General features: G+C 41.2%; 1 long non-coding RNA gene across 1 annotated transcript in view; it reads left to right on the forward strand.

Moving 5' to 3' along the window:
• Positions 1–23,346, forward strand: part of LOC120516014 — a 37,923-nt gene continuing 14,577 nt past the window's right edge. Inside the window, exons 1-2 of the long non-coding RNA XR_005630749.1 lie at positions 1–27; positions 7,411–7,455. This is a non-coding gene — a long non-coding RNA (uncharacterized LOC120516014). The remainder of the gene's footprint in view (positions 28–7,410; positions 7,456–23,346) is intronic.

Genomic DNA, 23,346 nt, shown 5'->3' on the forward strand with positions numbered 1-23,346 from the left:
TGAAATCCAGAAAAGAAACTCAGCCAGGTACAGTAAATTAATACTTTATTTTATTGATGCATTTTCCCCTCTAGAAGATCATTTTGTATTAAAAAATAAATCACCATTGCAAGCATAACCAAATTTTATATTATTTGTTCAATGTGATGATTAAAAATCTTCAGTAATTTAAGAAAATGTAGTCTAGAACATTTGGCTTCCAGGGGTACTACCAGAAATAGGAATTAGGATACTCATGAACTAATGATGGGCATTAACTTTTTGCATCTGATTGATTGATTCTGCACTGGGAAATAGGAGGTGAAGATTTTGGCTCCAGAGGAGTATGCCCTCACCTAACGGTGTAAGATAGTCTCTTTTCTTGGCCACTCATTCCATGAATAATTAGTTATTTGTCTTTAGCCTATTTTGCAACCATAGTCAATTACCTAAACCAGGTCTCTCTATGTCAAAATTTCTGATTTCAAACCACAATACTCATGTAGAGTATAGGAGCCAGCACAGCTGTTTTACTAATTACCACTAATATAACAGATATGGCAGAAAAAACAAAATGTTATGAATAAAGAAAAATTGTTACCCTCCTGTTTCCCATGCAAAGTAATATTCATGCATTATATACAGTGGAACCTTGGTTCACGAACGTCTCAGAACACGCATAAATCGGTTTACAACCAAAAAGTTCACCAAACTTTTGCATCTGTTGACGACCACACACTCGGTATATGAACAAGCCAGTTTCCCTTTTGGTTTGTTTGCACCGATGACTTCTGCACGTGTTCAGTCTCTCCCTGTGCAGCAAGCAAGAGACACAAACACACATACGCGCGAGCGAAAGATAGACACACACGGCACGAGAGAGACACACACACACAGACACCGGCGCGAGAGAGACACACACACACACACACACGCACACACACACACACTCACTCACACACACACACGCGTGCACACACACACACGAGAGAAATGGCTGGAAGTATAAGGCCGAGATGGCAGTTAAAGAATGCACCAGGCTTGTTTTTAAAGAGACAGATCCGAGCATTGTTTAAACCTCGTATTTAATGAAGACTTTTATCTATTGGGTTTTAACCTCCACTTCACTTCTATTTACAGCGATCGGTTCGTAATGTTAATTTTCTTGGTGGTTTATTAAATTACGGACTTTTCAAATGTTAATTTTTTTCCCCTGTGCTTAAAACTAATTAAAAAAAAGCATTTTTTGCGAGATGTTCGTAGCGTTATAGCGCAAACTCTTGCAGTGTTAGTTTGCTGTGTTGTTCAAGATTTTCTCAGTGTTATTCAATGTTTTTACATTTAGTTTACTATTACGCTGTGCATTCTATGGTCTAATTAACTATATTTGTGCTTAAAAATCTTTAAATACAATATATTTACATACAGTTCGTACGGTCTGGAGCGGATTAATTGTATTTACATACAATCCTATGGGGGAAATTACTTCTGTTCAGGACCAAATCGGTTTACGACCAGAGTTTTGGAACGAATTATGGTTGTGAACCGTGGTTCCATTGTAGTACTATAACTAATAATATGTTTCCATAGACAATCAACATCCTTTGCAAGTAGTTAATTGTACAATGAAGTTTTAACAAATAGTTGGCTATGCTTCTGCTCAGCCAAATTTGTAATACTTGGTTGAAAGGCAGCAGCAGTAATCACCAGGGGCCTCATGTATAAACGGTGTGTGTGCCCAAAAATGTTGCGTAAGAACGTTTCCACAATTATATCGCGATGTATAAAACCTAAACTTGGCATAAAGTCACGCACATTTCCACGGTAGCTCATACCCTGGCGTACGCAAGTTCTGCGCTCGGTTTTGCAGACTGGCGGCACCCAGCGTCAAAGCAGTGCTACTGTTCCTGTGTGGTTACCCTTTCTTTTTGAGATCTACATCCCTGACATGGTTTTATATATACACTGAAATTAACCGCATATTGTTTATTAGTTTAATGCATTTGATTGTCATTAACCTGTAACAATATAATGGTCCACAGAATGGTCTAACTATTCCAAATATCATAACTGCTTTAGCGTTGTTACTCTCACTGCACCTTCTTCTTCTTCTTTCAACTGCTCCTGTTAGGAGTTGCCACATCGGATCATCTTTTTCCATATTACTCAGTAATGGCATATTTTCCCTCAGTTTAAAAAGGTTAAATTTTCTTCTTAATAAAAATTTTAATGCAGTACTTGATGATGACTTTTTGTAGGCATTTTGCATTACTACCCAACAGTTTTTGTGATATCAACTCAGTGAAATTTTTGACCACTCCACCTGTAAAATTCTTTCAGTTGCAATATGTTATCAGGTGTGAGATTTTCAGCCCGGACACAACCAAACGGACACTGGCAGTTCTTAAAAAACACACACGTTTAGTAGAATTGGCCCCACAAGTCCAAATTCCACACACACACATTGTTCGCAACACCACAACACCCTTCCTCGGACCTTTCAATGTCTGTGGGCTGCCTCTCTTCCACCTGTCACTAGAGCTTCATCTTGCTCCACCTTCTGACTTTAGGAAGGCAGCCCCTTTTATATCCATCCAAATGTGCTTCTGGTGCTTGCTGATGACCTTCTGGCGGCACTTCCTGGAGTGGCGGAAGTGCGCACTAGCACCCGGAAGCACTCCAGGTATCCCTGGAAGGTCTTTCCTCTACCTTCCCAGGTGTAGCGGAAGTGTCAATCTCCCCGGCTCCACAATGCTCGGGGCGCCCTCTGGCCCCAGTGGGTTTGAGCCTCCTTGCTCTGTCCCCATGGTCCCTCATCATCGAGGGCGGTTGCCCCCTTGTGGCCCGGGGTACATATCGACCACCTCCTTCCAGGCGTACCAGCTGTGTCTGGCCCCCAGCCTCATGCCACACAAGTTTTCTTGCAGGTAGTGCCTGTTTTAAATCCGCCCACAACATTTCAATGGGATTCAAATCAGGGCTTTCACTAGGCCAGTACATAACCATCCATTTGATCTATTTGGATCTATTCATTAGTGGATTTCCTAGTGTGCTTCAGATCATTATTGTACTGAAGGGTGCATTTGCGGTTCAAATTCAACTGTCGAATAGATGGCCTCACAATCTTCTGAAGCATACTTTGATATGAGGCAGAGTTCACAGTTGACTTCATGAAGATGCCCAGGCCCCGAGTCAGCAAACTAACATCAATCAATCAATCAACATTTATTTATATAGCACATATTCATACAAAAAAATGTAGCTCAAAGTGCTTTACAAAATGAATAGAAAAATAGAAGACACAATAAAAATAAACATAAGTCAACATTAATTAACATAGAATAAGAGTAAGGTCCGATGGCCAGGGTGGACAGAAAACATGAAGCAATAACATTTCACCAGCATGCTTCACAGATGGCATGAGGTTCTTCTCCTAAACTGGTGTCTTTGGTTTAAACTTATTCAGCTTCGGAAATTATATTTTATAACCATCTAACCACTTCAAAGTTACTTTGTCATTAACAGCCCAGACAAGTTAAATATATTAAACTGTACAAATATTGTAGCTTGTAATTTTTTAAAATGCTGCAATTGCTTTTATTGACTCATTTAACCAAAAGGAACAGCAAATTTAGGAATTAAAATTTTGTTAGTGTATGATTTTTACAACAAACCTAATTTATTTTGAGACATGTACTGCATAATGTTTAATTATGTTTTCTTAGGAAAAGGATCTTGAGGTTGAAATCCAGAAAAGAAACTCAGCCAGGTACAGTAAATTAATACTTTATTTTATTGATGCATTTTCCCCTCTAGAAGATCATTTTGTATTAAAAAATAAATCACCATTGCAAGCATAACCAAATTTTATATTATTTGTTCAATGTGATGATTAAAAATCTTCAGTAATTTAAGAAAATGTAGTCTAGAACATTTGGCTTCCAGGGGTACTACCAGAAATAGGAATTAGGATACTCATGAACTAATGATGGGCATTAACTTTTTGCATCTGATTGATTGATTCTGCACTGGGAAATAGGAGGTGAAGATTTTGGCTCCAGAGGAGTATGCCCTCACCTAACGGTGTAAGATAGTCTCTTTTCTTGGCCACTCATTCCATGAATAATTAGTTATTTGTCTTTAGCCTATTTTGCAACCATAGTCAATTACCTAAACCAGGTCTCTCTATGTCAAAATTTCTGATTTCAAACCACAATACTCATGTAGAGTATAGGAGCCAGCACAGCTGTTTTACTAATTACCACTAATATAACAGATATGGCAGAAAAAACAAAATGTTATGAATAAAGAAAAATTGTTACCCTCCTGTTTCCCATGCAAAGTAATATTCATGCATTATATACAGTGGAACCTTGGTTCACGAACGTCTCAGAACACGTACAAATCGGTTTACAACCAAAAAGTTCACCAAACTTTTGCATCTGTTGACGACCACACACTCGGTATATGAACAAGCCAGTTTCCCTTTTGGTTTGTTTGCACCGATGACTTCTGCACGTGTTCAGTCTCTCCCTGTGCAGCAAGCAAGAGACACAAACACACATACGCGCGAGCGAAAGATAGACACACACGGCACGAGAGAGACACACACACACAGACACCGGCGCGAGAGAGACACACACACACACACACACTCACTCACACACACACACGCGTGCACACACACACACGAGAGAAATGGCTGGAAGTATAAGGCCGAGATGGCAGTTAAAGAATGCACCAGGCTTGTTTTTAAAGAGACAGATCCGAGCATTGTTTAAACCTCGTATTTAATGAAGACTTTTATCTATTGGGTTTTAACCTCCACTTCACTTCTATTTACAGCGATCGGTTCGTAATGTTAATTTTCTTGGTGGTTTATTAAATTACGGACTTTTCAAATGTTAATTTTTTTCCCCTGTGCTTAAAACTAATTAAAAAAAAGCATTTTTTGCGAGATGTTCGTAGCGTTATAGCGCAAACTCTTGCAGTGTTAGTTTGCTGTGTTGTTCAAGATTTTCTCAGTGTTATTCAATGTTTTTACATTTAGTTTACTATTACGCTGTGCATTCTATGGTCTAATTAACTATATTTGTGCTTAAAAATCTTTAAATACAATATATTTACATACAGTTCGTACGGTCTGGAGCGGATTAATTGTATTTACATACAATCCTATGGGGGAAATTACTTCTGTTCAGGACCAAATCGGTTTACGACCAGAGTTTTGGAACGAATTATGGTTGTGAACCGTGGTTCCATTGTAGTACTATAACTAATAATATGTTTCCATAGACAATCAACATCCTTTGCAAGTAGTTAATTGTACAATGAAGTTTTAACAAATAGTTGGCTATGCTTCTGCTCAGCCAAATTTGTAATACTTGGTTGAAAGGCAGCAGCAGTAATCACCAGGGCCTCATGTATAAACGGTGTGTGTGCCCAAAATGTTGCGTAAGAACGTTTCCACAATTATATCGCGATGTATAAAACCTAAACTTGGCATAAAGTCACGCACATTTCCACGGTAGCTCATACCCTGGCGTCACGCAAGTTCTGCTCGGTTTTGCAGACTGGCGGCACCCAGCGTCAAAGCAGTGCTACTGTTCCTGTGTGGTTACCCTTTCTTTTTGAGATCTACATCCCTGACATGGTTTTATATATACACTGAAATTAACCGCATATTGTTTATTAGTTTAATGCATTTGATTGTCATTAACCTGTAACAATATAATGGTCCACAGAATGGTCTAACTATTCCAAATATCATAACTGCTTTAGCGTTGTTACTCTCACTGCACCTTCTTCTTCTTCTTTCAACTGCTCCTGTTAGGAGTTGCCACATCGGATCATCTTTTTCCATATTACTCAGTAATGGCATATTTTCCCTCAGTTTAAAAAGGTTAAATTTTCTTCTTAATAAAAATTTTAATGCAGTACTTGATGATGACTTTTTGTAGGCATTTTGCATTACTACCCAACAGTTTTTGTGATATCAACTCAGTGAAATTTTTGACCACTCCACCTGTAAAATTCTTTCAGTTGCAATATGTTATCAGGTGTGAGATTTTCAGCCCGGACACAACCAAACGGACACTGGCAGTTCTTAAAAAACACACACGTTTAGTAGAATTGGCCCCACAAGTCCAAATTCCACACACACACATTGTTCGCAACACCACAACACCCTTCCTCGGACCTTTCAATGTCTGTGGGCTGCCTCTCTTCCACCTGTCACTAGAGCTTCATCTTGCTCCACCTTCTGACTTTAGGAAGGCAGCCCCTTTTATATCCATCCAAATGTGCTTCTGGTGCTTGCTGATGACCTTCTGGCGGCACTTCCTGGAGTGGCGGAAGTGCCGCACTAGCACCCGGAAGCACTCCAGGTATCCCTGGAAGGTCTTTCCTCTACCTTCCCAGGTGTAGCGGAAGTGTCAATCTCCCCGGCTCCACAATGCTCGGGGCGCCCTCTGGCCCCAGTGGGTTTGAGCCTCCTTGCTCTGTCCCCATGGTCCCCTCATCATCGAGGGCGGTTGCCCCCTTGTGGCCCGGGTACATATCGACCACCTCCTTCCAGGCGTACCAGCTGTGTCTGGCCCCCAGCCTCATGCCACACAAGTTTTCTTGCAGGTAGTGCCTGTTTTAAATCCGCCCACAACATTTCAATGGGATTCAAATCAGGGCTTTCACTAGGCCAGTACATAACCATCCATTTGATCTATTTGGATCTATTCATTAGTGGATTTCCTAGTGTGCTTCAGATCATTATTGTACTGAAGGGTGCATTTGCGGTTCAAATTCAACTGTCGAATAGATGGCCTCACAATCTTCTGAAGCATACTTTGATATGAGGCAGAGTTCACAGTTGACTTCATGAAGATGCCCAGGCCCCGAGTCAGCAAACTAACATCAATCAATCAATCAACATTTATTTATATAGCACATATTCATACAAAAAAATGTAGCTCAAAGTGCTTTACAAAATGAATAGAAAAATAGAAGACACAATAAAAAATAAACATAAGTCAACATTAATTAACATAGAATAAGAGTAAGGTCCGATGGCCAGGGTGGACAGAAAACATGAAGCAATAACATTTCACCAGCATGCTTCACAGATGGCATGAGGTTCTTCTCCTAAACTGGTGTCTTTGGTTTAAACTTATTCAGCTTCGGAATTATATTTTATAACCATCTAACCACTTCAAAGTTACTTTGTCATTAACAGCCCAGACAAGTTAAATATATTAAACTGTACAAATATTGTAGCTTGTAATTTTTTAAAATGCTGCGCAATTGCTTTTATTGACTCATTTAACCAAAAAGGAACAGCAAATTTAGGAATTAAAATTTTGTTAGTGTATGATTTTTACAACAAACCTAATTTATTTTGAGACATGTACTGCATAATGTTTAATTATGTTTTCTTAGGAAAAGGATCTTGAGGTTGAAATCCAGAAAAAGAAACTCAGCCAGGTACAGTAAATTAATACTTTATTTTATTGATGCATTTTCCCCTCTAGAAGATCATTTTGTATTAAAAAATAAATCACCATTGCAAGCATAACCAAATTTTATATTATTTGTTCAATGTGATGATTAAAAATCTTCAGTAATTTAAGAAAATGTAGTCTAGAACATTTGGCTTCCAGGGGTACTACCAGAAATAGGAATTAGGATACTCATGAACTAATGATGGGCATTAACTTTTTGCATCTGATTGATTGATTCTGCACTGGGAAATAGGAGGTGAAGATTTTGGCTCCAGAGGAGTATGCCCTCACCTAACGGTGTAAGATAGTCTCTTTTCTTGGCCACTCATTCCATGAATAATTAGTTATTTGTCTTTAGCCTATTTTGCAACCATAGTCAATTACCTAAACCAGGTCTCTCTATGTCAAAATTTCTGATTTCAAACCACAATACTCATGTAGAGTATAGGAGCCAGCACAGCTGTTTTACTAATTACCACTAATATAACAGATATGGCAGAAAAAACAAAATGTTATGAATAAAGAAAAATTGTTACCCTCCTGTTTCCCATGCAAAGTAATATTCATGCATTATATACAGTGGAACCTTGGTTCACGAACGTCTCAGAACACGTACAAATCGGTTTACAACCAAAAAGTTCACCAAACTTTTGCATCTGTTGACGACCACACACTCGGTATATGAACAAGCCAGTTTCCCTTTTGGTTTGTTTGCACCGATGACTTCTGCACGTGTTCAGTCTCTCCCTGTGCAGCAAGCAAGAGACACAAACACACATACGCCTGTAGCGAAAGATAGACACACACGGCACGAGAGAGACACACACACACAGACACCGGCGCGAGAGAGACACACACACACACACACACACACACACACACACTCACTCACACACACACACGTGCACACACACACGAGAGAAATGGCTGGAAGTATAAGGCCGAGATGGCAGTTAAAGAATGCACCAGGCTTGTTTTTAAAGAGACAGATCCGAGCATTGTTTAAACCTCGTATTTAATGAAGACTTTTATCTATTGGGTTTTAACCTCCACTTCACTTCTATTTACAGCGATCGGTTCGTAATGTTAATTTTCTTGGTGGTTTATTAAATTACGGACTTTTCAAATGTTAATTTTTTTCCCCTGTGCTTAAAACTAATTAAAAAAAAGCATTTTTTGCGAGATGTTCGTAGCGTTATAGCGCAAACTCTTGCAGTGTTAGTTTGCTGTGTTGTTCAAGATTTTCTCAGTGTTATTCAATGTTTTTACATTTAGTTTACTATTACGCTGTGCATTCTATGGTCTAATTAACTATATTTGTGCTTAAAAATCTTTAAATAAAATATATTTACATACAGTTCGTACGGTCTGGAGCGGATTAATTGTATTTACATACAATCCTATGGGGAAATTACTTCTTTTCACGACCAAATCAGTTTACGACCAGAGTTTTGGAACGAATTATGGTTGTGAACCGTGGTTCCATTGTAGTACTATAACTAATAATATGTTTCCATAGACAATCAACATCCTTTGCGAGTAGTTAATTGTACAGTGAAGTTTTAACAAATAGTTGCCTATGCTTCTGCTCAGCCAAATTTGTAATACTTGGTTGAAAGGCAGTTGCAGTAATCACCAGAGGCCTCATGTATAAACGGTGCGTACGCCCAAAAATGTTGCGTAAGAACGTTTCCACCTTCAAATCGCGATGTATAAAACCTAAACTTTGCGTAAAGTCACGCATATTTCCACGGTAGCTTATACCCTGGCGTACGCAAATTTTGCGCTCTGTTTTGCAGACTGGCGGCACCCAGCGTCAAAGCAGTGCTACTGTTCCTGTGTGGTTACCCTTTCTTTTTTAGATCCGCATCCCTTACACGGTTTTATAAATACACCGAAATTAACCTTATATTGTTTATTAGTTTAATGCATTTGATTGTCATTAACCTGTAACAATATAATGGTCCACAGAATGGTCTAACTATTCCCCAAATATCATAACTGCTTTAGTGTTGTTACTCTCAGTGCACCTTCTTCTTCTTCTTTCAACTGCTCCTGTTAGGAGTTGCCACATCGGATCATCTTTTTCCATATTACTCTCACTGCACCACTCGGAATATTTATATCACTCTATCTGAATGTGAATCACAGCTATACAGCAGCTAATCAGAAAGAGAATTATCGGTATACAGCATCAAGCACACGTTGCCTCAGCAATGCTGTCTACTGAACTGCATTCATACAGGAAACGCTTCAGAGCCTTTCCTCGGGGTTCAGAGACAGTTTCATCCCAAGAACTCTAAATGCACTCAATCAGTGCATCAAGTGCTCCTTTTAGAACTGTTTGTACTTATAACTACAATTACATCACTGTAAACTTGCGATACAGTTATAATATTGCACAACCTGAGCCACTTTATAAAGCACGTATTTACATATGATGAAATTCCGGTCAGCGTGAAAACTAACGCATGTGCCTGCCATCCAAGCCTGACTCCTCCCATTATTTTTTATATTCTAATATGGAAATCAACATTAATATCACCTTCCATTCTGTATTTGGTTAAAAGACAATGGTAAAAGCACGTGGAAAAAAAAATTTCAGCAAATGCAAAGTGGAAAAGCGTACTATTTGTTGGCTTCAGCAGTAGTATAAACAACTAAAGGAAGTCGCTCCAGTAATACATAGTGGCGAAGAAACTCAAAGGTTGAGTTCAGAAAGTCACATAATGCCCAAAATAAAAAAAAACAAGTGGTCAGGTATCAAAGTCGCAGTGAAAATGCGAGTTATACCTTACTGTCTGAGTGTCATATTAAAGTGTATTAGGGTATGGTGAAAAGAAAAAAAATAGGGACACATTGGAAGAAAAACATCTAAATGTCCACCTTAATCTCATAGTTTATTTTGTCATTAAAGTAGAATGTTGTAAACTTCATCTTAAAATCGATGTTTGTCAAGTCCCATCATAACTAAACCAGTACGTTAAATGCTTCATATGCTATATGTGTGAATCACTATGTGCTTCTTAAATGGGTTTTCTCTTTCACACACAGGAGGGCAAAGGCACTGATCGCCGCACAGAATACATTACACTTATTATATTGCAGCTCTTTGAACATTTTCAAATTCTAATAGGTATTCTTGATATTATTTTCATGATAAAATGCATTAAAGCAAGTATTAAACATGAGGGCAAAGTGGGGCGGTGGTAGTGATGAGCTGGTGCCCCATCCAGGGATTATTCCTGCCTCCTCCTCCTGGGGCTCGCGTTACCATGGATGAAATAAATTATTGCAGCAGTACTCTGTCTGTCAAACGTATTAAACCACCAATTCTGGTCCTTCTATTTACGTTCTCTATGTAACAATTCACCACAATATATGCTCTGTAATAAATGTAAACCCTGCTGGAAGCTTAGAATGATGATTCTTCAAAACTGTTAAGGAATATTGAAAAATCTTGGTAATACATGTTTGTTTATTCCATCCATCTATCCATCCAGGATCGCGCCAGTCCCAACGTGCACATAGCGTGAGGAAAGATTAATCCCTGGACGGGGTGCTAGATCTTCGCTACAACTACGCCACCGGGCCCAAACATGTTTAATTATTAACAGTGTACATTATTTAAATGCACTGAATTTGTCTGTTAAATGCAATATACATACTTTAATGCATTTCATCAAAAATGATAAAGTATACATCCTAGTATTCTAAAACCCCACAGATCCAAAATGATAGCTCTTGGAAATATAAATCGAGCACTGAATTTGTCTGTTAAATGCAATATACATACTTTAATGCATTTCATCAAAAATGATAAAGTATACATCCTAGTATTCTAAAACCCCACAGATCCAAAAGGATAGCTCTTGGAAATATAAATCGACTTAGAAGCCAGTCTTCATCATCTTGAAAGATGCTCTTTCTTCTACTAAATTGAAGTGAATTCCTTCATTTTCATTTTTTGGTACAATGAGATTCAATATACAAATCCTCCATAAACATCTTTTCGAAAAAAATAATAATAGTGCAATAAAAACAATGAAAATTTACAATTTAAGATTAAATGCATTCAGTTCCTGTTATTTACACAAGGAAATTGAAATACAACAACCAGTTGTTATCTGCAATGTTTCAAAATATTTTTCTGCCCTTTTTCATAAATACTTTGATTTCTGATCTTAAATCAAGAAACTTTTCCATGGGTTTTCTCTGCTTAGCCAGAACACCTCTGTGAGGTAAAGGTCATCTCCATTGTAGCTTGTGGCAGTAGGGGGCGCTAGTGCTCCCTTGAACCCTCAGGTACCACGCTAGACACTGGATAAAAGTCCCAGACTTTTTATTAACTAATAATACTGTGCATAAAGCACCCTCCTCACTACTCATAAATTACACAACAACACAATGGAAATACTCTCCTCCTCGCCCAGACACTTCGCCCCTCAACCTCCCAGCTCAGCTCAGTGTCTGGACTGGCCCGTAGTCCTTTTATAGCCCCTGACCCGGAGGTGTTCCTGCCCAATTAGTCCACAGTTCTTTTTTACTTCCGGGTCAGGGTAAACAGTCCTTTTCTTCAACCCGGGAGCACGTCGTTCCTTCCTGTCACGTGACCGTGACGTACTCCCGGGTTATAGGGCACACATGAGCCCACGAGCCCCCCTACAGCGACTCCCGGTGGCACCCAAGGTATCCAGCAGGGCTGTGTAAAAACACTACATAGTCCATGAGGCCCTGCTGGAACTTGGGGCATGATCCTGCTGTCGGGAGAGCTCCTCCTGGCGGCCTGGGGGTGAGGGCCGGAACACAAAGCCGGCAGTCCTCCACAATTCCCCCCCCCTTAGTGACGACAACTGCGTTGTTCATGTCCCCTAGTGAACCTCGGGAGAACGGTGTATCTTCTGTCCCCCCGCTACCTTGTCCTCCGGGAACAATCTTGCCACTCATGGCCATGCCGATGGCAGTTGTAACACCGACGATGTCCTCCTGGTTGTCTCCCTCTGCAAGACCAGAAACACCTTGGGAATTCCGTCAGTGTCATCTCCACCCTTTTCTCCGCCAAGAGGGGCATTACGGCCGCTTGGCTGCTCTCAGCCCTTCTCTCTGTTCATTCGGAAGACCCACGTTTTCTTTTGGGGATCTCTCGCTTATTCTGGGGTCTGTGCTCAGCCTGAGGCTCTCTATGGAAAGAAGAGAGCCTCTTTGCTGTTTGCACACCCGTTGTCCTACATTTACCAGGAGGCGGCATCATTAGCACCGCATCGCTCCGATGAACAGCACTGTTCAGCTGCACCGGCACGATCAGCGCTTCCCCCGGCCCTCCTGTCACCGGCGTTACCTCGCACTTAAGACCGGTCGGGTCCTGGAGCTCTGCACTGCTCCGGAAAGCCACGTCACACGCATGCCCCGGGCTGTTTGCTCCGTTCCCCAACCATTCGGTTATCGTGCCACACTCTTCTGTCGGGCACACGGTGCTTTGACAACCGCTACTTATTACCTGCGGTGCCAGATCGCACTATTTCCCCTTATATTCTACGATATGGGTCAGACTCACCTGCACTCCCGCATCGATCACCTCTGGAGCTTCCTGGCCCAGCCGCTGCACGAAGTCCCTCAGACCCTTCAATGGTGCTGCGGCCGTCGCTCCCAATTCCTCCACACGTTTCCTCAGCTCCTTCAACTCCTGAAGGAAACGGTGTAGTGGCACGAGGCATTCCCCGAGTCCCTTAAAATCCATACAGTTAGTTAATACGGCCGGTGGTACTTGCGCTTCTGCGTTTTCCTTACCCTCCGGCCGGGAACCAATGAGCACGTCCCTCCATGGCACGTATTCAGCTAGGGAGCGCAAAGTCTCCTGGGTCTTGGAGTCCTCAGAGGAACGGCTGGCTACTCCGAGCCGGTTGTGATCTGCCTTTATTCTTTTAACGGCAGACCCTTCAGCCATGACCCGTCCCTCTTTGTCGGCTTCTGGTTGTGTTGGCGCTGCTTCGCTCGCCTTCCCCTCCCCTTCCAGGGGGCTCGGACCCGTCGGGGAGCAAACGACCTCATCGGAAGACTCCGAGCCTCCTTCACCTTCCCGGCATCCACCGTGGGTGACCAGGCTGTTGTCCTCGTACGGGGGCGTCGCTAGCCGTCTCGCGTCCTGGCTTGCCTTCGGGGAAACGCGGCCATCTTGCTGGAACATGAGGCAGGCATCCGAGACGCCGCTGAAATTCTGAATGCGGGCGTCTGCAAAACAGGATAAAAACAAGCCCGAAACGTCGGGCGTTTTACCTGCACCTACCTCCGGACTAGGCGGCAGAAACCCCGGTCCATCTGGGGAGTCCGATGCGCTCAATAATTGTCCGCATCCCCACTGTTGCGCGACTCTGGCTCGCTCGGCCCGAATTAGCGCACGGTCTTCCTCACTCCCATTCAGGTACATCCAGGTCATCTCGGCGTCCGTCAGATGCTGTACCCAACTGGGACTGACCTTTTTCTTTCCGGACTTCTTCCCCATCGTTCTCCGTGTATAATTAGGCACAGCAGCAGCGCTCTCCGTAGTGGGTGGCTTTGTACCTCCGTGCAACGAAGCGTGATCCACCTAGGGTTGTCTGCCCACACAATATTTATTTTAAATGCAGGTCCCCTGCCAACAGACGGCCAAGGTATCCTGCCGACTACGCCAGTGTGGCAGTAGGGGGGGCGCTAGTGCTGCCTTGAACCCTCAGGTACCACGCTAGACACTGGGTAAAAGTCCCAGACTTTTTATTAACTAATAATACTGTGCACAAAGCACCCTCCACACTACTCATAAATTACACAACAACACAATGAAAATACTCTCCTCCTCGCCCAGACACTTCGCCCCTCTACCTCTCAGCTCAGTGTCTGGACTGGCCCGTAGTCCTTTTATAGCCCCTGACCCGGAGGTGTTCCTCCCCAATTAGTCCACAGTTCTTTATTACTTCCGGGTCAGGGTAAACAGTCCTTTTCTTCAACCCGGGAGCACGTCGTTCCTTCCTGTCACGTGACGTACTCCCGGGTTATAGGGCACACATGAGCCCACGACCCCCCCCTACAGCGACTCCCGGTGGCCCCAAGGTATCCAGCAAGGCTGTGTAAAAACACTACATAGTCCATGAGGCCCTGCTGGAACTTGGGGCACGATCCTGCTGTCGGGAGAGCTCCTCCTGGCAGCCTGGGGGTGAGGGCCAGAACACAAAGTCGGCAGTCCTCCACAAGCTCAAGAAAAGAGCGTGGCATAAATATACATGGTGACATAAAGTCGAAGAAAAGATGAAGGCAGGGACAAGTACACAAAGGTAATGTTACACCCCCACCCCTCATTTCAGACACTCGCTGTGAAAAAGTGCATAAATTTAATTTAAATCGCAATTAAATATAAGAAAAAAGGTTTACCTACACTTTAAATATTATTTTAATGTTTCTACCAAGTGTCAAACCCTCTTGGTAATAATTTATCTACCTCCTTGTAGTGTAACAAAAGTCTGCTTGACTTATAATAGACGCACAGTTTTTACTTTTTATCATTTTTGAGAAATATCTGATTAATAGCACAGTGTTTACAGGTACATCCAGTTCTACTTTTGAGATCATATACTAGCAGGCACTCAATGACTTTTGATTTCGAATGTATCTTTCATACAACTTGCCATCTGAAAGTGATTCCAAAGCACTAAAGAAAATCAGTTTACACACACATAAAACCTCTTCACAGTCTGAAACTAAGTGTTGTTATTGCTTATTGTACCCTATACCATGTAAGTCAGTGGAATCTGATGTAATAGTTGGTAATAACATAGTTACAGTATGTTGTTCTTTAGATATAAAGTACAGTTATTAAGGTGACTTTCCAAATTCCACTATTACAGTCCTCAGTCTAGGGTTTGAACCCAGAACACTGAAACTGTGATGCACTAACCCTCAGGCTGCCTTTATACTATTTTGTGTATGTAAATATCCAAAGGTTAAATTAAGCTCAGAAATCTCAAATTTAGAAGGCACTTTTTTCTGGGATAAATGGGAAGCTGCTGCAACAAAGCAGAAACTGAGCAGCTAAAGACTGCATACAAAACAGCTAAAGGATAAAATTAAAGCAATAGCTTATTTTACTCTTGTAATTTTAACAAAGTTTGACCTGGATTTATTTAAAATATTTTGCAATTTACTCAGTATTTATTTCAGTTATTAAGGCTAGTACATTTAATTGGGTTATTCTAACGGAAAACAATTTATTTAAAAAAATCCACTAATCCATTTTGTGAACTACTTTATTTTATTGATTTCATTAAAATCACACATCATTCCATAAAAATAAATAATTTTTTACAAACATAATATCGAAAACAAATCAACCCCCACCCCTGAGAAAGAGAGCTAAGCCAGCAGAATAAATCTTAAAGCTAGTAAAAATAAGTAAATAGATTAATTAATAAGTGAATAATGATAAATGGAGAAATCCTCAGTACTTTAAAAGCTTATTCTAAAATATTATTGATCAGATCCTGCCAGGTTCTGAAAAAGTTCTGCACAGATCCTCTAAGTGAGAATTAGATTTTTTCCCCTTTTAAAAGAACAGGGTTTGCAAGGAGATAGGTAAACAAAAGCTTGAAAGGTTTTGCTACCAAGATTACTAAACTGGGGCTTTAAGTATTTCTCCAACTATGGGATATTGTAAATGCACAAATTTATGAAACATTTAGATGCTTTCTAACTGATTTAAATCTAGTTCAAGTGAATTATCAAGAGTTACTCTAGGTGCTACAAATATAGAAGAAGGACTGATAATACCCAGCCAAAAGGAAAGTGAGGCACTCATATCTGCAAACTTACCTACCACACCTTTTCTAGCAGTGCAGCACTCTACACGGCTTAATGCGCAAAATAATTCTGCTATAACACTGTCAGAGTAAACCAGCTTTCTGAGAGCAATATCACATTTCATAATGAAACTTTGTAACAGTTGTCATTTATGTTTGATGTCAGTTGGGGATGAGCCAATGGGTGATGGTAAAGTACATGTAAAATAAATATTGTTGATTGGCTCCAACCATTTACTGAATTTTGCTACAAGTTGTGTTTAATATTGTTAGTTTTCAAGTTTGTTATGTGTTCACTACATACCACAATGAAATTCTTACTTCTATGTGTCTTCATAACAGTATACAAGTATATGCAATATAGAAATAAGTATTTGCAAGTAAATACATAAATGCACATACAGTTATGTTGAAATATTTGTTCTTGTTATTGACTGTCCCATAATCTACTGATGCAATTATCACTGGTCCTGTACAGTTACAAAATTGTCTATACAAGACAGGTAAGGTCTTCAATTAGTCGCTTTATCTACCTTAGGCACTAAATGTTATCTATACTAATAAGAGGCAAAGCCCTCACTGACTGACTCACTCACTCACTCACTCACTGACTCATCACTAATTCTCCAACTTCCCATGTAAGTAGAAAGCTGAAATTTGGCAGGCTTATTCCTTACAGCTTACTTACAAAAGTTTAGCAGGTTTCATTTCGAAATTCTACACGTAACGGTCATAACGGTGGCGAACTTTCTTATTTATGGCCCCATCTTCACGAAATTTGGTAGACGGCTTCCCTGCGCTAACCGAAACCAATGTACATACTTATTTTGGTGGTATGACGCCACTGTCAGCCGCCATATTGAACTTTCCAACGTCAGTAATTTTCCAACTTCCCGTGTATAGAAGACGGCTGAAATTTGGTACTTATTTCAGTGGTATGATACCACTGTCGGCCGACATATTAAACTTTTAATGGAAACCGATGTACGTACTTATTTCGTTGGTATGACACCACTGTCGGCCGTCATACTGAACTTTCTAACGTCACTAATTCTCCAACTTCCCGTGTAGGTAGAAGGCTGAAATTTGGCAGGCTCATTCCTTACAGCTTACTTACAAAAGTTAAGCAGGTTTCATTTCAAAATTCTACGCGTAATGGTCATAACGGTCAACAACGTCCGCCATGTTGATCTTTCTTATTTATGGCCCGATCTTCTCGAAATTTAATAGGCGGCTTCACTGCTCTAACCGAAACCAATGTATGTACTTATTTCGGTGGTATGATGCCACTGTCGGCCGCCATATTGAACTTTTCAACAGTCTTTGTTACTTATGGGCCCATCTTCAAGAAATTTGGTACACGGGTTCCCAACACTAACTGAATCCTACTTATGTACATATATATACGTCTATAGCCTGCAGCTCGGTCACCGTGTGAGGTGGCGTTGGGTCCCCCATCCCAGCGCCTCCCACGTTGTTGGCTGCCTGCCTATATAAGACCGTCCGTCGCTCTGGTCTCTACATTCCCTTCCTTGCTTCGCCACGGGATTCACGTCTCCCTACTGATAACTACAGCCTTTTTGTTTAATCCACGGCTTCTCCGCTGTTTTATTGTTTGTTTATTACAATTATAGTTATTGTATAGGTATTTTAGACTTACTTTACATTGCTCAGGTACCCATTTCCTTTATCATTCCAACCCCTATTACCATGTCTATCGAGGTGATCACCATCGATCAAAGAGCTGTCACATACCGAGTTGTTTCCATGCCCAGAGATGGCACCAACCTTTTCCATTCTCTTTGTTACATATTGCACGGTCATATCAGGCTCACTCTTGATATTCGGAGGAACATTGTGTCTTATGTATTGAATGACTGGGACAGGTTCAAGGTGTGGACTGATGACGGTACAGGAGATAATTATACTACACAGGAGCACTATAAGAGTGAAATGCTTAAGAGTACCAAAATGGCCAAATATTTTACACCTTTCGACAATCGCCAATGCCTCTTAAAACATCTTAGATTCACAGGTGGCGATTTCAGTAGTGGACACTTTGATGTTTATGAATGTTGAAACTCTCAAAAGCTGGATGTGATTTTATCGATGAAACCGGTTGTGTGCTTACAACGCTTGACAGATGCCGAATGTCACTTCAACACAACAAATCCTGCAAATACTGTCATAATTGAAACAAACCATGAAACTGAAACCGATTATGACAGCAGCAATCCAAGCTGTGAGATTTGAAACAAGATTACTGTTCACATGGCCAACTGTAAGTTGCATGCTCAAGAGTAAGCTAAGCGCACAGCTTGGTCATGTTACAACCGGAGGGCCGAACTGACAACATGGTATACAAAGAGATCCTTAACAAATAATTATTGGCATATTTTCCGTCAGTTTAAAAAGGTTAAATTTTCTTCTTAATAAAAATTTTAATGCAGTACTTCGCCGCTGCGAAGCGCGGGTGTTTTGCTAGTATACAATTATTTGAAAAAGTAAGTATACCCCATGAAAACAGTTGAGTTTTTTACATATTTGAACATGCAAACAATAGATCTTCATGCAAACAGTACCTACCGATAAAGTTGATATACTTCAATAAAACACAAGGAAAATTTGCCCGTTTAAGTTGTTAATCTATATTAATAAAAGGCAAAGCCCTCACTGACTGACTGACTGACTGACTGACTGACTCACTCACTCACTCACTCACTCACTCACTCACTCACCACTAATTCTCCAACTTCCCGTGTAGGTAGAAGGCTGAAATTTGGTAGGCTCATTCCTTACAGCTTACTTAAAAAAGTTAGGCAGGTTTCATTTTGAAATTCTTCGCGTAACAGTCATAACTGGAACCTACTTGTGTACATATATACCAGCCATTGCCTGCAGCTCCGTCGCCGTGTGAGGCGGAGTTGCGTCTCTCATCGTCATGCCTCCCACGTAAATTGAGTGCCTGTCCATATAAGGCCTTCCATCAGCAGCACTCCAATAGAAACACTCTACCACTAAGTATTTGCGGGTTTAGGGCTGTGCTTATGGAAACGAAGATGAGATGGTCAGGGTGGTGTTTGGCACAAACTCAGCGAAATTGCGAGATTAACATTTAAGTGCCGGGTCTTAGCTAACATTAAATAAAGCCATGGACATCGCATGAGATAGCACAAGCACAGCTCAGAACCTTCCATGCATGTAGTCCGAGCGGCTCACGTGAACTGACTGTGAATGTGAACGCAGTACACAGACAAAGAGCAAGAGCTCCAAAGAGCGCTGAACAAAAAAGATTTACACAATTGAGAAGGCAGCAAAAGAATATGAAGCGAGTGACGCATACAAGCATATTCATAAGTGCAGCTACTGTGGAAACAAAGCACACAGTGGAAAAAGTCAATGTCCAGCTAAAGGAAGACAGTGTAAAAAAAACTCTTGCATGCAGTGTGTGATGTCTCAAATAAAGAGGAAGACGAGCTGTTTATTGATGCAGTAAGAAAGGAATCGATGAATGAAACCTGATATCTTTACAACGGTTGACAAACACGGAATGTAACTTGAACACAACACATCCTCCAAATACGAACCTGATTGAAAGAAATAATGATATTCAAATCCATGATGACAGCAACACTCATAACAGTCACAAAACAATTACATTGACAATCATATTACGTTATTTTTAAAATGTTCCCTTTTCTTTTTCATAACTTAACACACTACTTCGTGGGTATTTTGATATCTATATATCTATATATATATATATATATATATATATATATATATATATATATATATATACTAGCAAAATACCCGCTCTTCGCAGCAGCGAAGTTCTGCATTAAAATTTTTATTAAGAAAATTAAACCTTTTTAAACTGAGGAAAAATATGCCAATAATTATTTGTTAAGGATCTCTTTGTATACCACATTGTGAGTTCGGCCCCCCGGTTTTAATATGACCAAGCTGTGCGCTGAGCTTACTCTTGAGCATGCAACTTACAGTTGGCCATGTGAACAGTAATCTTGTTTCAGATCTCACAGCTTGGATTGCTGCTGTCATAATCGGTTTGAGTTTCATGGTTTGTTTCAATTACGACAGTATTTGCAGGACTTGTGTTGAAGTGACATTCGGCATCTGTCAAGCGTTGTAAGCATACAACCGGTTTCATCGATAACTTCACATCCAGCTTTTGAGAGTTTAAACATTCATAAACATCAAAGTGTCCAGTACTGAAATCGTCACCTGTGAATCTAAGATGTTTAAGAGGCATTGCCGGTTGTCGAAAGGTGTAAAATATTTGGCCATTTCGGTACACTTGAAAGCGATAACCGAACAATTCAGCTGCAGCCATCAACTCACATGCAGAACCATAGGTGAAGGGCTTAAGCATTTCACTCTTATAGTGCTTCTGTGTAGTATAATTATCTCTGTCATCAGTCCACACCTTGAACCTGTCCCAGTCATTCAATACATAAGACACAATGTTCCTCCTCAAGAGTGAGCCTGATATGGCCGTGCAATATGTAACAAAGAGAATGGAAAAGGTAGGTGCCATCTCCGGGCATGGAAACCACTCGGTAAGTGACAGTTCTTTAATCGATGGTGATCACCTCAATAGATATGGTAATGGGGGTACGGATGGAATGATAAAGGAAATGGGTACCTGAGCAATGTAAAGTAAGTCTAAAATACCTACACAATAACTATAATCGTAATAAACGAACAATAAAACAGCGGAGAAGCCGTGGATTAAATAAAAAGGCTGTAGTTATCAGTAGGGAGACGTGAATCCCGTGGCGAAGCAAGGAAGGGAATGTAGAGACCGGAGCGACAGACGGTCTTATATAGGCAGGCAGCCAACAACGTGGGAGGCATTGAGATGGGGGACCTAACGCCGCCTCCCATGGTGACCGAGCTGCAGGCTATGAATGTACGTATATATGTACGTAAGTAGGATTCAGTTAGCGTTGGGAACCCATGTACCAAATTTCTTGAAGATGGGCCCATAAGTAACAAAGACTGTTAAAAAGTTCAATATGGCGGCCGACAGTGGCATCATACCACTGAAATAAGTACGTACATCGGTTTTGGTTATCGCAGGGACGCCACTTACCAAATTTCGTGAAGATGGGGCCGTAAATTAGAAAGTTCAACATGGCGGACGTTGTTGACCGTTATGACCATTACGCGTAGAATTTTGAAATGAAACCTGCTTAACTTTTGTAAGTAAGCTGTAAGGAATGAGCCTGCCAATTTTCAGCCTTCTACCTACACGGGAAGTTGGAGAATTAGTGACGTTGGAAAGTTCAATATGGCGGCCGACAGTGGTGTCATACCAACGAAATAAGTACGTACATCGGTTTCCGTTAGTGTACGGACGCCGCCTACCAAATTTCGTGAAGATGGGGTCAGCCTTCTACCTACACGGGAAGTTGGAGAATTAGTGACTTTGGAAAGTTCAATATGGCGGCTGACAGTGGCGTCATACCATCGAAGTAAGTACGTTCATTGGTTTCGGTTAGTGCAGGGAAGCCGTCTACCAAATTTCGTGAAGATGGGGCCATAAATAAGAAAGTTCAACATGGCAGATGTTGTTGACCGTTATCGACCGTTATAACCGTTACAGTTAGAATTTTGAAATGAAACCTGCTTAACTTTTGTAAGTAAGCTGTAAGGAATAAGCCTGCCAAATTTCAGCCTTCTACCTACACGGGAAGTTGGAGAATTAGTGATGAGTGAGTGAGTGAGTGAGGGCTTTGCCTTTTATTAGTATATATATATATATATATATATATATATATATATATATATATATATATATATATATACCCGATCTACATACTGTCAAATAAACGAACCACACGCCGTGGTGCAACGCAACAGGTTTCGCCTCTAGCTCTGACGTTCAAGGTTCGATTCTCTAGAGGAGGTGCAGTGAGTTTGTACGCCTGATGAGCCCAGAATTAGGGTGAAACACGTGTTGCGTACTCTTTGCATTATTTGACAGTAAAACTATTTTAATATATATACATATACACATTGTCGAGGGTGCCAGGGGCCGCCTTGGAGGATCGGAAGTGGGCGTGTGCCCATCTGGGATCACGTGGGGGCCGCCTTCCTGGATGCTTTGGGGGCCACGGGTTCAGGGCGTGGAAGCCCCACCCTGTAGGGGCCCGTGGTCACCACCAGAAGGCGCCCCAATGCCTTGGGGACCCTGGACCTCAGCACCTTCGCCACACCAGGAAGTGCTGGGGGGGAAGAGAAGCAGGGACACCCAGAGAGCTTCCGGGAGACCAGCCGGCACTTCCGCCACACTGGGGCGTGTCAGCAGGAGATTGCCGGGGAGCACCTGGAGCTCATCCGGGTGTGGGTAAAAGGGGCCGCCTCCCTTCATTCAGGGCGAGAGTCGGGAGCGGAGAGGACTGAGCTGGAGAAGGCAAGGAGGCAGCCTGAAGAGAGTGAGAGAAAGGCATTGTGTGGCCAGGACTTTGGGGACTTGGGGGGTTTTGTGGAGCACTTATTGTAAATAGTTGTGAATAAACGTGTGTTTGGGTGACAATGATGGTGTCTGCCTGTCTGTGTCCGGGTCAACCTCCACAACATATATTATATATACACACACACACATACATATATATCAGCGCTTCCCAATTCATTTTACCCTCGCACCCCCTGTGACGGACAATGCCGATTTCTCACCCCCTTGGTTTGAGAAGTATGAAAAAATATGAGGTTAACGCAGAAAAACAGATCACCAATTGAAGCTTTATGAATAATGAATACTTTATTCGCCATCAATAATTGTTTTGATAAAGCCATACTGAGTGTAATCCTCCTTCTATTTTCTAATTTTTTCGCGACTAACCATGATTAAATGAACCGTAAAAAAGTAAGAGCAATGTGACGGTGACTTATTGAGGCAGGCAGTTGAGAGCACAATAGCACGCGGGCTCGATGTAGTGCGCTTCAAGTCGATCTAAAATGTGCGATCAGATTCGAAAAAATATATCTTTTCAATTCTATTTGGATATAAGTAGGTTCTATTTAGT

This window comes from Polypterus senegalus, chromosome 15 (assembly GCF_016835505.1).
Source record: "Polypterus senegalus isolate Bchr_013 chromosome 15, ASM1683550v1, whole genome shotgun sequence".
Classification (NCBI taxonomy): Eukaryota; Metazoa; Chordata; class Cladistia; order Polypteriformes; family Polypteridae; genus Polypterus; species Polypterus senegalus.